General features: G+C 41.9%; 1 protein-coding gene across 18 annotated transcripts in view; it reads left to right on the top strand.

The window, feature by feature from the left end:
• AIG1 (androgen induced 1) overlaps window positions 1-12,157 on the top strand; it is a 275,458-nt gene that overhangs the window by 109,474 nt on the left and 153,827 nt on the right. The window lies entirely within an intron of this gene.

Genomic DNA, 12,157 nt, shown 5'->3' on the forward strand with positions numbered 1-12,157 from the left:
AAAAGAAAAGCTACTCCTGCTCACTTTTGGTGTCCATTTGCATGGAATATCTTTTCCTACCCCTTTACCTTAAGTTTATGTGAGTCTTTGTGTGTCAGGTGAGTCTCTTGAAGACACCAGGTACTTGGTTGGTTAATTCTTATCCATTCTGACATTTTGTGTCTTTTAACTGAGGATTTAGGCCATTTACATTCAATGTTATTATTGAGATGTGAGGTACTATTCACTTGGTTGGTTAATTCTTATCCATTCTGTCATTCTGTGTCTTTTACGTAGAGGATTTAGGTCATTTACATTCAGCATTATTATTGCGAATATGAGGTACTATTCACTTGGTTAGTTAATTCTTATCCATTCTGCCTTTTTTTGTCTTTTAAGTACAGGATTTGGGTCATTTAAATTCAATGTTATTATTGAGATGTGAGGTACTATTCTATTCATCGTGCTATTTGTTGCCTGAATACCTTGTTTTTTTTCATTGTGTTATTGTTTTATAGGTACTGTAAGATTTATGCTTTAATGAAATTCTAGTTTGGTGTATTTTAAGGATCTGTTTCAAGATTTAGAGCTCCTTTTAGCAGTTCTGGTGGTGCTGGCTTGGTATTGGCAAATTCTCTCAGCATTTGTCTGAAAAAGACTATATTTCCTTCATTTATGAAGCTTAGTTTTGCTGGATTCAAAATTCTTGACTGACAATTGTTTTAAGGAGGCTAAAGATAGGACCCCACTCCCTTCTAGCTTGCAGGATTTCTGCTGAGAAATCTGCTGTTAATCTGACAAGTTTTCCTTTGTAGGTTACCTGATGCTTTTGCCTCACAGCTCTTAAGATTCTTCCCTTTGTCTTGACTTTAGATAACCTGATGACTATGTGCCTAGGCTATGATCTTTTTGTGATGAATTTCCCAGATGTTCTTTGAGCTCCTTGTGTTTGGATGTCCAGATCTCTAGCAAAGCCAGGGAAGTTTTCCTCGATTATTTCCTCAAACATGTTTTCCAGACATTTAGATTTCCCTTCTTCTTCAGGAACACCAATTATTCTTAGGTTTGGTCATTTAACACAATCCCAAACTTCTTGAAGTCTTTATTCATTTTTTAAAATTCTTTTTTCTTTGTCTTTATTGAGTTGGGTTTATTCAAAAGCCTTGTCTTTGAGCTCTGAAGTTGTTTCTTCTACTTGTTCAGTTCTATTACTGAGACTTTCCGGTGCATTTTGCATTTCTCTAAGTGTGATTTCTTCATTTCCAGAAGTTGCAATTATTTTTTATTTATGCTTTTTCACTGGAGATTTTTCCATTCATATCCTGTATCATTTTTTTCATTTCTTTAAGCTGGACTTCACCTTTCTCAGATGCATCCTTGATTAGCTTAATAATTGACCTTCTGAATTCTTTTTCTGGCAATTTGGGGATTTCATCTTGATTTTGATCCATTACTGGTGAGCTACTGTGATCTTTTGGTGGCACTAAATAACCTTGTTTTGTCATGTTACCAGAATTGTTTTTCTGGCTCCTTCTCATTTCAGTAGACTATGTCAGAGAGAAGATCTGGGATTCAAGGCTGCTGTTCAGATTTTTTGGTCCCTTGGGGTGCTCCCATGATGTGGTGCTGTACCCCTTCCCCTAAAGAGGGACTTCCTGAGAATCAAACTGCAGTGATTGTTATTTATCTTCTGGATCTAGCCACCCAGTGGAGCTACCAGGCTCTGGCCTGGTACTGGGAAGTGTCTGCAGAGTCCTGTGATGTGATCTGTCTCCAGGTTTCTCAGCTGTGGATCCCAGCACCTGCTCTGGTGGAGGTAGCAGAGAAGAGAAGTGGACTCCGTGAGGGTTCTTGGTGGTATTTTTGTGCACTGGTTTTGTGTTGGTTGGCCTCTAGCCAGGAGGTGGCGCTATGAAGAGTGCATCAGCTGTGGGAGTGTAGGGAGGATACAAGCTTACCCTAGGGTCGCCTTTGGATGAGTATTCAAGTTTCTGAGGTGGTGACGCTGGGTTATAGAGCTCCCAAGAGATTATATTTTTTGTCTTAGGGCTACCAGGAAGGGTAGAGAAAGACTGTCAGGCTGGGACAGGGTTCAGCATGTCTGAGCTCAGACTCTTCTTGGGCAGGGCTTGCTGCAGCTGCTGTGGGAGATTGGGGGTGTAGTTCCCAGGCCAAGGGGGTTATGTTCCCAGGGGAGTTATGGCTGCCTCTGCTGTGTGACACAGGTCACCAAGGAACTGAGGGAAAGCCACTTAGTTCCCATACAGCCTGCTGCATGGAAAGCCGTTCTGGCTCCCACCTCCCACTGTGCCACTCCCAACAGCACACAGTTTATTTCCAGGCAGCTGGTGAGCAGTGCTGAGAACTTGCCCCAGGCTACAAGCCTCCTAGCTGAGAAAGCAAGCCAACTCACAGTTCCTCAGCTGTCCCACAGGGCCTGCAGCTGCAATCCACCTCCTTCAAAGGGTCTGTGGTTTCTCTTGGCTTTCCTGGTATGTTCCTGCAGTGGTTCCTGGAGCAAGTTCTTGATGTGAGTCTCCACACATGGTTTTGTCTGAGTGGGAGCTGCAAGTTAGTCCTGCCTCTTATCTGCCATTTTTTCTCCCCACATTCGCCTAAATGGATTATTTTAAAAGAACTGTCTTCAAGTTCAGAAACTCTTCTGCCTGATCTAGTCTATTATTGAAATTCTCAATTTTATTTTTATTTCACTCACTGAGTTATTCAGTTCTAACATTTGTTTCATTCTTCTTAATGATATCTATTTTTAAAAATTTCTCATTCAGCTTATGAATTGTTTTCTGATTTCATTGAATCTATTTGTGTTCTCTTGTATCTTGCCAGGTTTCCTTGTTATTTTGCATTTTGTCAGGTGATTTTAGATTGGTTTTCCTTTGGGGTCTGTTACTTAGAGAATTACTGTGTTCCTTTGAAGGCATCACATTTCCTTTTTCTTATTTCCTGTTTCCCTATGTTGATATCTGCGCATCTGGTGGGACACTGCCTCTTCTAATTTTATGGAGTAGCTTTCATAGGGAAAAATGTTTTTCTGTATATGTATATGTATCATAAATATACAGTTGGGTAGGGTGCTTTGGCTTTGGTTCAGTATGGGGGCAGTAATGTAGTCTCCGTATGATTTCTTCAGCTATAATCAGCATCATTGGTGTCTGTGAGTACCTCAGTGGCCTATACTGTGGTTGTTTGTAGAGGCTATTGCATGGCTTTGCTGGGAACAGGGACACCAGGCAGATCAGTTTGGGGGCTCTGGCGTTAGGAAGCACGGGTGTATGGCAGCTCTACCACTGGAGTGGGCGGGTTCTCTGACAGCAGTGGGCCTGGGTGGCTTCATCACTGGAGGGGGCAGGGTCATTGGTGATGGTAGCAGCCCTGGACAGCTGGTCCTTGGGTCCCTGAGGGATGCACTTGAGTACAAAACCACTTTGTTGGAGGGGGTGGGGTCTCCAGTGGTGACATATCTTGGCCAGGCTGGTTCTTTGGCCCTTGGAGGTCATGTGTGGGTTTGCAGCAGTTTTGCTCTCGAGGGAGCAGATTGCCATCAGTGGTGGGCCTGGTCAGGCGAATCCACAGTCCTATGGGAGGGGCATCTACTCTGCTACTGCAGAGGTTGAGGTTGCTGGTGGCAGCAACAGCAGGCTTCAGTCAGGCAGCTCTTGGATTCTGAGGAGTGCATGCACTGCCTCCCTCTTTTCCATGGGCAGCCTTCCCACCGTATTGGACTGCCTGTTTTCTGGGGTGTAGAATATCATGTGTGCTCGGATGCTGGGGTCTTGGCTGCACAGCTGCTATCATGACTCTGCATCCCTCTGGGTGGATGTGGTGGGATGTCCGAGGGACCCCAAAGATGAGGAGATTTAGGGGTTTTGGGGCCCCAGGGCAGGATGCACACTGGTGGTGGCTCTGCTCTCAACATGATGATGTGCTGTGGCAGCCTGTGTCCTGTGGGCTTGGGGCCCTGCTTGATTTCCTCTAGGGAACAATGCAGTCACATGGTTTCCAGGTAACTCCCTATACTGGACTCAGGTCCTGTGAGCTGGGGGCTCTCCTCTTGTTAGGACTGCAGGCAGCCAGGGTGGAAATGTGGACTGCTGGGGATCTTCACCTTACCTTTTTCCTGTGCCTGAGGTCTCTCTGGGCTCTGAGCCGATCCTAGCCAGGTGCTTTGCTTCCCTGTCTGTGCTGCTGTCCCAAGTCTCCATGCCCCAGAGGGGCTTTGTCACTTCTTTGCTGAATTCCAGTGTTCTCCCCTATACTCTCTGTTCGACATGTGACTGGAGGAGGTGAATGCTGGGTACCTCTAGTCAGCCATCTTGATGATGTCTTCTGTAACTTTTCCCTATTTCTGCAAATGATTATGATGCTGTAGGCCTGGCTACCTGTGATATAAATGGGGGAGTAGGTCTCTTTGTTGGAGTTTGTAATGATCACTCCATTATGGCCACAGAAATAACATTGGGAGAGACATAAGAAATTAAAGGATCTGTTATATATACTCACAGGAGTTAGAGACAAGAGGCGTGGCAATCCCCACCACATAGGGCCCATATAGGAGCTCTGGGGAGTGGGCTCAATCAGGTAGATGGGGAGGGGAGAGAGAGAGAAAACCCCTGGGTAAGTGGCTTTATTGGGGGCTAGAGTAGAGTACACAAACAAAAGGTGTGAGGGGATTGCACTGGTGTTTTTGAATGTCACTAGGTCAATGTCAGGAGAGGGCTAACGGGGAACTTGTGACAAGTACCAGCATTATCACACTGGTGCACCTGGTCATCTGGTTGGAGTGCTCATAACTTGTTGATGGGGGATGTTGAGGGATTGGGAAAATAGGAAGTTATAAACATTTACAGTATGCAGTCATTGCCTGTTGAGATCTTTATAATTAAAAGAATTCCAAGAAAGAATGCACACTCTTCTTATGTGCAGAATCACATTCATTATTTGAAGAGTCTCAACATAGTTTCTAGGAATCTAGAGCCCAGAACCACAGAACTGAGATATAGTTAAGTATATCATAACACCATTTCAGAACACGTCATCAACTCGGTCTTGAATTTGCAGCATTCAACTGCCCAGCACAAAATTAGTCAGAAAACAGGCATAAGAAAGCTTACAGGATCTGAAATCCACAGGGCTTTTATTTTTGTTTTACACTAAAGTTTTAGAAGTTAGACATGATTATAATGAAAGGAGAGTGTCATATCCCTTCCTTTCTATTGTCTACTTTTTTTTTTCTCAGCAACCAATCTTAGAATTTATTTGAAGAGGAGAAGAAATGAGTAAATCAGTGAATTAGAAAAGTAATGCAATCTTGTTGTATAAATACTAAGTTATCTCCAGGCTCTATGAAAATATCAAAAGAGAGAATTATTGTTTTAATTTATTATAATTAAAAATATAAGCATATACAATATGGCACATTTAAATGGAGCCGGCTCAATATCTAAAAGCAAAAATCGTTCTCTCCTTGTAGCCTATTTAACTTTATATTCTCAGCAACTTGCAGCACATGACAAACATTAGGCATTCAATAAATGTTGATGATTAAAAGAATGTTTATGCATGTGCTTTTGAAATTTGGAAGAATGTCATATTTACATTTCTGTCCTTCCACCATCTTTCTGTCCTCAGTCCACTGATGATCAGATGAAAGAAAAGCACAAGTGATGTCAGCAAATGAATCAGAATTTCCAAACTGTAACGCAGGTGGCCATGGACAGTTGTAGGAGACAGAGTTCTGCATGGCCTGCAACATGTGGACCTGGACTTTGATATAATTCAATCTAACAAACATGTATTATAAACCTATGATCTGCAAATCACCCTGATAGATATTGTGGGGCTGCAGGTTGAGAAAAACACAAAACAGATGCAGTTTTACAGGCTAGAAATGGTGTATTTGAGATGGAAGAAGGCAAGTAGGAAAACAGCTCCACAAGCCAACAGCGTAGTCCCCAAAGGGCTGTTTACAGTTTGACAAGGAGAAGCCCTATTGTTATTCTGGCCTGTTTCCTCATTGCAAAAATAGAACCATGAACCTTTCTCTTCTGCTTATTATAATTTTAAAGCATTGTCAAGTGAAGTAAATATATACTGAAAGCAATAAATAAATAAATATTTAAACTCTAGAAAGATTGCTGAGCTTCAGTGATGCTCTAACAGGAAATACCAACAATCAGATAGTGCCTCGGCTTACTGAAGAACTAATTCATGTTTATAAAGTGCTTTCAGAATGCAAAGCACTGAATAGGGTTAGGATATTATTATTATTATTACCAAAGATCTTTAAGCAGACAAGATCTTGATATTCTTATAATCACAGCAGTTGTTGTTCATTTCCCGTGTAATTTATGAGGAGAAAAAAATAATAAACTCCACCCCTCTTCACGCTTGATTTATCAGTTGTTCTTGTTATATGTAACTGATCCTCAAGAGAACCTTAATTTAGGCAATGATTTATTCTCTTCAATATTATGTTGACATTTGGTAATTACTACAGATTTTGTGCATCTGTCTTTCCCAGAAGAGAAGGCATTAAATGCCACTTGGATGATCATTGGTTTTGCAGGAACTCAGATTTGATGTTATTCTTTTGGTAGATAGCATGACTTATGGTAACTTTCCAGCTCTGGGATACACAGATTGTGCATTTCATTACTCATGGAGTCTGTGCCACACTGATATTAGATATTTCATAAAAATAAGCTATTGATTGAAAGAATACCTTAAATATTTTATATGAAAAAGAAACTGGCCTTTTCCAATTTCCATTCTAAAGTATTCTAAAGTAACTAAGATTCTGGAAATTTTCAAAAATGAAAGTAAGAAACTGGAACAGAGGTCAGAAATTTCTTAGGAACCTCTCTCTAGGACTCTCAAATGGACCTCCCAGAGAAGACAAATAAGACCCCCAAAAACCAGGAACAAGGAGAGTTACATCAACAATGAGTCAGATGCTTTCAGAATTGCTTCATGCTATTCCCATATGTAAGCTTTCTTCTTACCAAATTTTATGGATGATGATAGCTTCTTCCATTGTGAATTTTCATCTGTGATCATTAGTTCTAACAAATCCAGTCCTCCCATGTTAGATTTTGCAGATTTAAATTTTAATGTGAAGACTTGATTATTCTGTTTGTTCAGATCAGTAATAAATTTCAAGGCATTTACTTTTAGCTATTGCCAATGATATTTTTTATTTATTACTTTAACCAGAATATTATGAACTGGAAAAAATGTATAATTTTTAAGCTGATGTTTGAATAAATTGTGAACTACCTTGTGAGGTAAAAAGACAAGGAAAACTGGAGGAAGAAAGGGGAGACAGGGAGAGGCCAGGATGGAGAATGAAAAAAGATAGAGGAATAGAGGAAACAAAGAAGGATAGTGTCATGAATGAGAAGATGTGAGATGGCCATAGAAAAGAGGAAGACAGGATAAGGAGTTGGGAAAGGGGGAGACGAGAGGAGAAAGAGGGTTAAAAATGTTCTAAAATAAAGAAGGCAGAATGGCAGAGTCAAATCATACACTTCTTTATACCCTACCTTCTCCATGGCTACTTAAGGTTTACGGATTAATTTTTTTCTCTCTTTCTCTCGCACTGTCTCTCTCTCTCTCTCTTTTTTTTTTCTTCTATTTAAAGGCAGTGTCTCACTTCATTGCACAGCCCAGGCTGAAGTGCAGTGGTGCAGTCATAGCTCACTTTAACCTCGAACTCTTAGTCTAAGGGATTCTCCTAACCCAGCCTTCGGAGTAGCTCGAACTACAGGCACACCCCACCATGCATGGCTAATTTTTAAATTTTGAAATTTTTGTAGAACCAAGTTCTCACTGTGTTCCCCAGGCTGATCTCAAATTTCTGGCCTCAAGCAATCCTCCTGCCTCAGCCTCCCTAAGTGCTGAGATTACAGGCATAAGCCACTGCACCTGGCCTTTTTTCTCTTTAATGCCTGGTATAGTGCTTGGTGTGTTATAGGTACTCAATAACCATTTGATGAATCAATAGGTGTTAATGGATCAAGCTAGCCTCCTTATGGTTCCTTGAACACCCCAGGTACCCTTCTCTTCTTGGACTTTGTCCTCAGAGATTTGCTTAGCTCACTCCTCTACCCTCCTCCTCACCTTTTCAGTAATGCCTACCTCGAACAGTCAATTAGAAACTACAGCTAACGCCATACTCCCCACTCACTGAAATCCCCTAACCTGCTCCCCATTCCCATGGCACTAATCATCCTTGATATAGAATGTAGTTTTGCTTATATGTTTTATTTATGGTTTATTGTCTATCTTCCCTTCATAGAATGGAATTTACATAGGGTAGGGATCTTTATTTCAGTTGCTGATTTATCCCAAATACCTACAACAATGCCTGTACAAAATGGACGATCAATATTTGTTGCATGAATGAATCATCCTTATCAATTTATGTCCATGTTTTCTCTTGTTCCCTTTTTCTCTCATTCATTCTCTCCTCCCCTTCATAATAGTTGACAGAGAGTACAACCTCAAAGCGTTTACTTATTTTCTAACTTGTATTTAACCTCACTCTTCAATTTCAGCTGCACTGCAGCAAAATCCTGCACACATGACCTGCTGTTCCCAGAAAGGGTCTTTTTGTGCATGTTATATTGCCATTATTGTCTGAGAAGGCCTGGACTGATGTCCAAAGAACACATTCCAGAACAATGCAGAGCTACAGGTCAGCCTGGCTCAAATTTGTTGAAAAGCTCTTCTACATATTAATTGTTTTATCTGGGTATTAGTTATTCTCTCTCTCTAAGGAAATAACCGGACAATGGCTTTTCTTTTCTTTCTTTTTTTTTTTTTTTTTTCTTTCTTGAGATAGAGTCTCACTCTGTCACCAGGCTGGAGTGCAATGGTACGATCTTGGCTCACTGCAACCTTTGACTCCCCGGTTCAAGTGATTCCCCTGACTCAGCCTCCCGAGTAGTTGGCATTACAGGCATGCGCCACCACACACAGCTAATTTTTGTATTTTTAGTAAAGAGGGGGTTTCACCATGTTGGCCAGGATGGTCTCGATCTCCTGACCTCATGATCTGCCCAACTTGGACTCCCAAAGTGGTGGGGTTACAGGTATGAGCCACCACACTCGGTCAGACAATGGCTTTTTAAGGCAATTTCATGCCATCACAAATCCCTTTGGAGAACTAATTTGCCATGCTAGCGTAGAATTCAAGGCTAATGCTATTATTTAGCTTGCACTCTGCCCTTGTTTCTTTGTTTAAATGATGAGTTGGCCCAGCAATAGTATTAGTTCATCAAGAAGTCTATAAGTTATATTCAGATAATTTGAGGTCAGCAAAACCCAGAGTGCGGTTTACACAAGTGCTTTCTCCCCTAATACTTAAATCCATAGATATTTCAAAATAAACTTAATTCATATGTTTTCCATTCATTTGCCCTCAGGTCTTTATGTTTAGGGGAGGTGGTGGTGGAAGGCAGGAAGATAGTGTTCTAGGAACTGGCTTCCTTCTTCACTGCCACAGATAGATCATTCATTAGCCACAGACCCGTTTTCTTGGCAGAAGTCCATACCTGTATCCTTTCCAGTTCCCTCTTAATTGAAGCTCCAACCCCAGCACACATCAATGTGGCTGCCAAAGAAAGTAAAGTGGAAAGAGGCTGCATTTTCTATCATAGAACCACAGAATCCTAGAATCCTAAACTTGTGATTCTAAAGATCATCTGGTTCATCTACCATATGAACCTTAAATCACCTGGACAGTATCCTGGCTAATTACCTTTCAGCCTCTGATTAAGCATCTCCAGTGATGGAGCTTCAATAGCCAACCACAGTCACGGGTGGCTTTCAGCTACAGGAAAGACTCTCAGAAGGAACTGAGTCTTCTTTTCTGCCGCCCAAATTTCTCCAGTCCCTTCATCCATTCAGCAAGATTTAAAACCAGTCCTCTGTGTTCCCCTCATGCTCTCTGTCCACGATGATTTCACTCTCTCCCATGATTTCAGGTTCTGCTCTACATGCCTCCTTCCCAGGTCTGTGCTTCCTAATCCAACTACCCTGTGGGCATCACATTCTGCCTCTGATACAAGGACCTGGAGATAAACCATACTGATGGCTTGAGCTAACCCCTCCTTTAAATCTTATTTGGCTTGTGTTGCCATCTCAAAAATGGCAAGATGCATCTCAAAGCTCCTCTTCCTATGACATCTCCCACAGTTAGGTGACAGGTCCTATCAGCTGCACCTCCAAAATAGCTCCCAGATCGGCCCCAGCCTCCTCATGTCCAAAATGTCTGCTTTAGTTTAAGATTTGGTCATCTCTCAGCTGAACTGAGGCAGCAGCCTCATCTCTCATCTCCTGGCCTCTGCCCTCTTTCTTCACCAGTCCTTTTTTCATGTTACTTCCAAGTTTACCTTTCTGCAGATCATGGAGATAGCAAGAATGTGTTGATGGCCTCCCATCCTCATCTTATCTTTATACTTCTTTATCCGGGTCTTGTGGAAAGACGATCAGCTAAAGAGAAGCCAGGACAAGAGTGTGGCAACCCCCAATAGAAAATATTCAATCTCAGTCAAGTGCGATGGCTCACGCCTGTAGTCCCAGCACTTTGGGAGGCCGAGGCAGGCAGATCACGAGGTCAAAAGATCGAGACTATCCTGGCCGACATGGTGAAACCCTGTCTCTACTAAAAATACAAAAATTCACTGGGCATGGTGGCGCATGCCTGTAGTCCCAGCTACTCGGGAGGCTGAAGCAGGAGAATTGCTTGAACCCGGGAGGTGGAGGTTGCAGTGAGCCGAGATTGTGCCACTGCACTCCAGCCTGGCAACAGAGTGAAACTCCATCTCAAAAAAAAAAAAAAAGAAAAGAAAACAAAATTCAATCTCATATATTTTTCATGACCCTTTGATTCTGAATCTGATCTACTGAATTTGTCCCCAAACTGCCTGGTTCTTGAGGGATACTGAGGTGCTGGCTGACTTCCTTGAGCCCATTTATGCCTCTTCTTGAGGTGCAGCTTGCACAGGAGGTCCTCAGCATCCTCCCTGTCCCCTTTAACCTGTGGCTAACACAGCACTCCAGCCACACTATCACAGCCCCTGCACACTGCGCTCCCGAACTGAGTGGATATAGAGCCCTTTTCTCCCATTCAGAACTCTGCTTCTCATCCGAGTGTGCTCATACATGCATCACCTCTCCCATTACATCACTTGCTCATGCATGCATTGCTTCTCCCATGCCTATCCGTTATTTATGACCCTCTTTACACAGCAGGTACCTCTCCTGTAGCATCTGCTGTGCTGTATTTGTAGTTTGTTGCTACGTTTTTTGGAAGTTGGTGTCCTTTGGGGGCAGGCAGATGGTCTTAGCATCGTCTGCATATTTCATTATCTGGCTCAGTGCTTGGCACATAATAGGTCTCAGAAATGTTCTTTGAAGGAATGCATGAATGAATGGTTGAGTGAACGAACCTCTATCACATTTCCTTATTCTCCAAGTCTAGTAACACTTTCTGGAAAGGAAATAAAATTATTTTCTCTAAGTGAACCTAAGCCGGTACCTATGATCATTGAATTTTCTGCATCCTTCAGTGAGCCATTCTAGCCTTTCAGTGATTCATCGTAGAACCTTATAGCACCCTTGTCAAGCTGATTGATTTGTAATTTTCAGGATCCATATTCTTCTTTCAAACAAATGGCACAGCTATATCTGATGGCCTCCAAGTGTCCAAATAACTTGCCCAAGCACTCACAGCCCATGAGCAGCCAATCTTGAACTAGACCACTCAAGAGCTGCCCTCTCTGTACCTGTGTGCTGTGGGGCCTTTCTCCATGGAGCCGTGTAAACATCTAGTTAGAGATGCTGCTGAATTTAAATTATCATTATATTTCACCAAACATATTTCATTAAGTCACCGATAAACATTCCTGGCATTTTTTATTATTTTCCTTTTCATCCAAGCAAGGATGATTTTCTCCTATTGGTTTTTACCATCTCTCAATCTATATGCAGGAACTGAGCTTATAGGTAATGGTGTAATTCAGATATGTGTAAACCTTGCTGTAATAAGTAGCCCAGATTGGTGGAAACATTTCCCCTTTACACAACTCATTTCATCCTTATCAAGTACATTAATTCATTGGCTCTGGTAATATAGCTAATGATCCTGTATATCCAG

The sequence above is a fragment of the Piliocolobus tephrosceles genome, chromosome 5 (assembly GCF_002776525.5).
Source record: "Piliocolobus tephrosceles isolate RC106 chromosome 5, ASM277652v3, whole genome shotgun sequence".
Lineage (NCBI taxonomy): Eukaryota > Metazoa > Chordata > Mammalia > Primates > Cercopithecidae > Piliocolobus > Piliocolobus tephrosceles.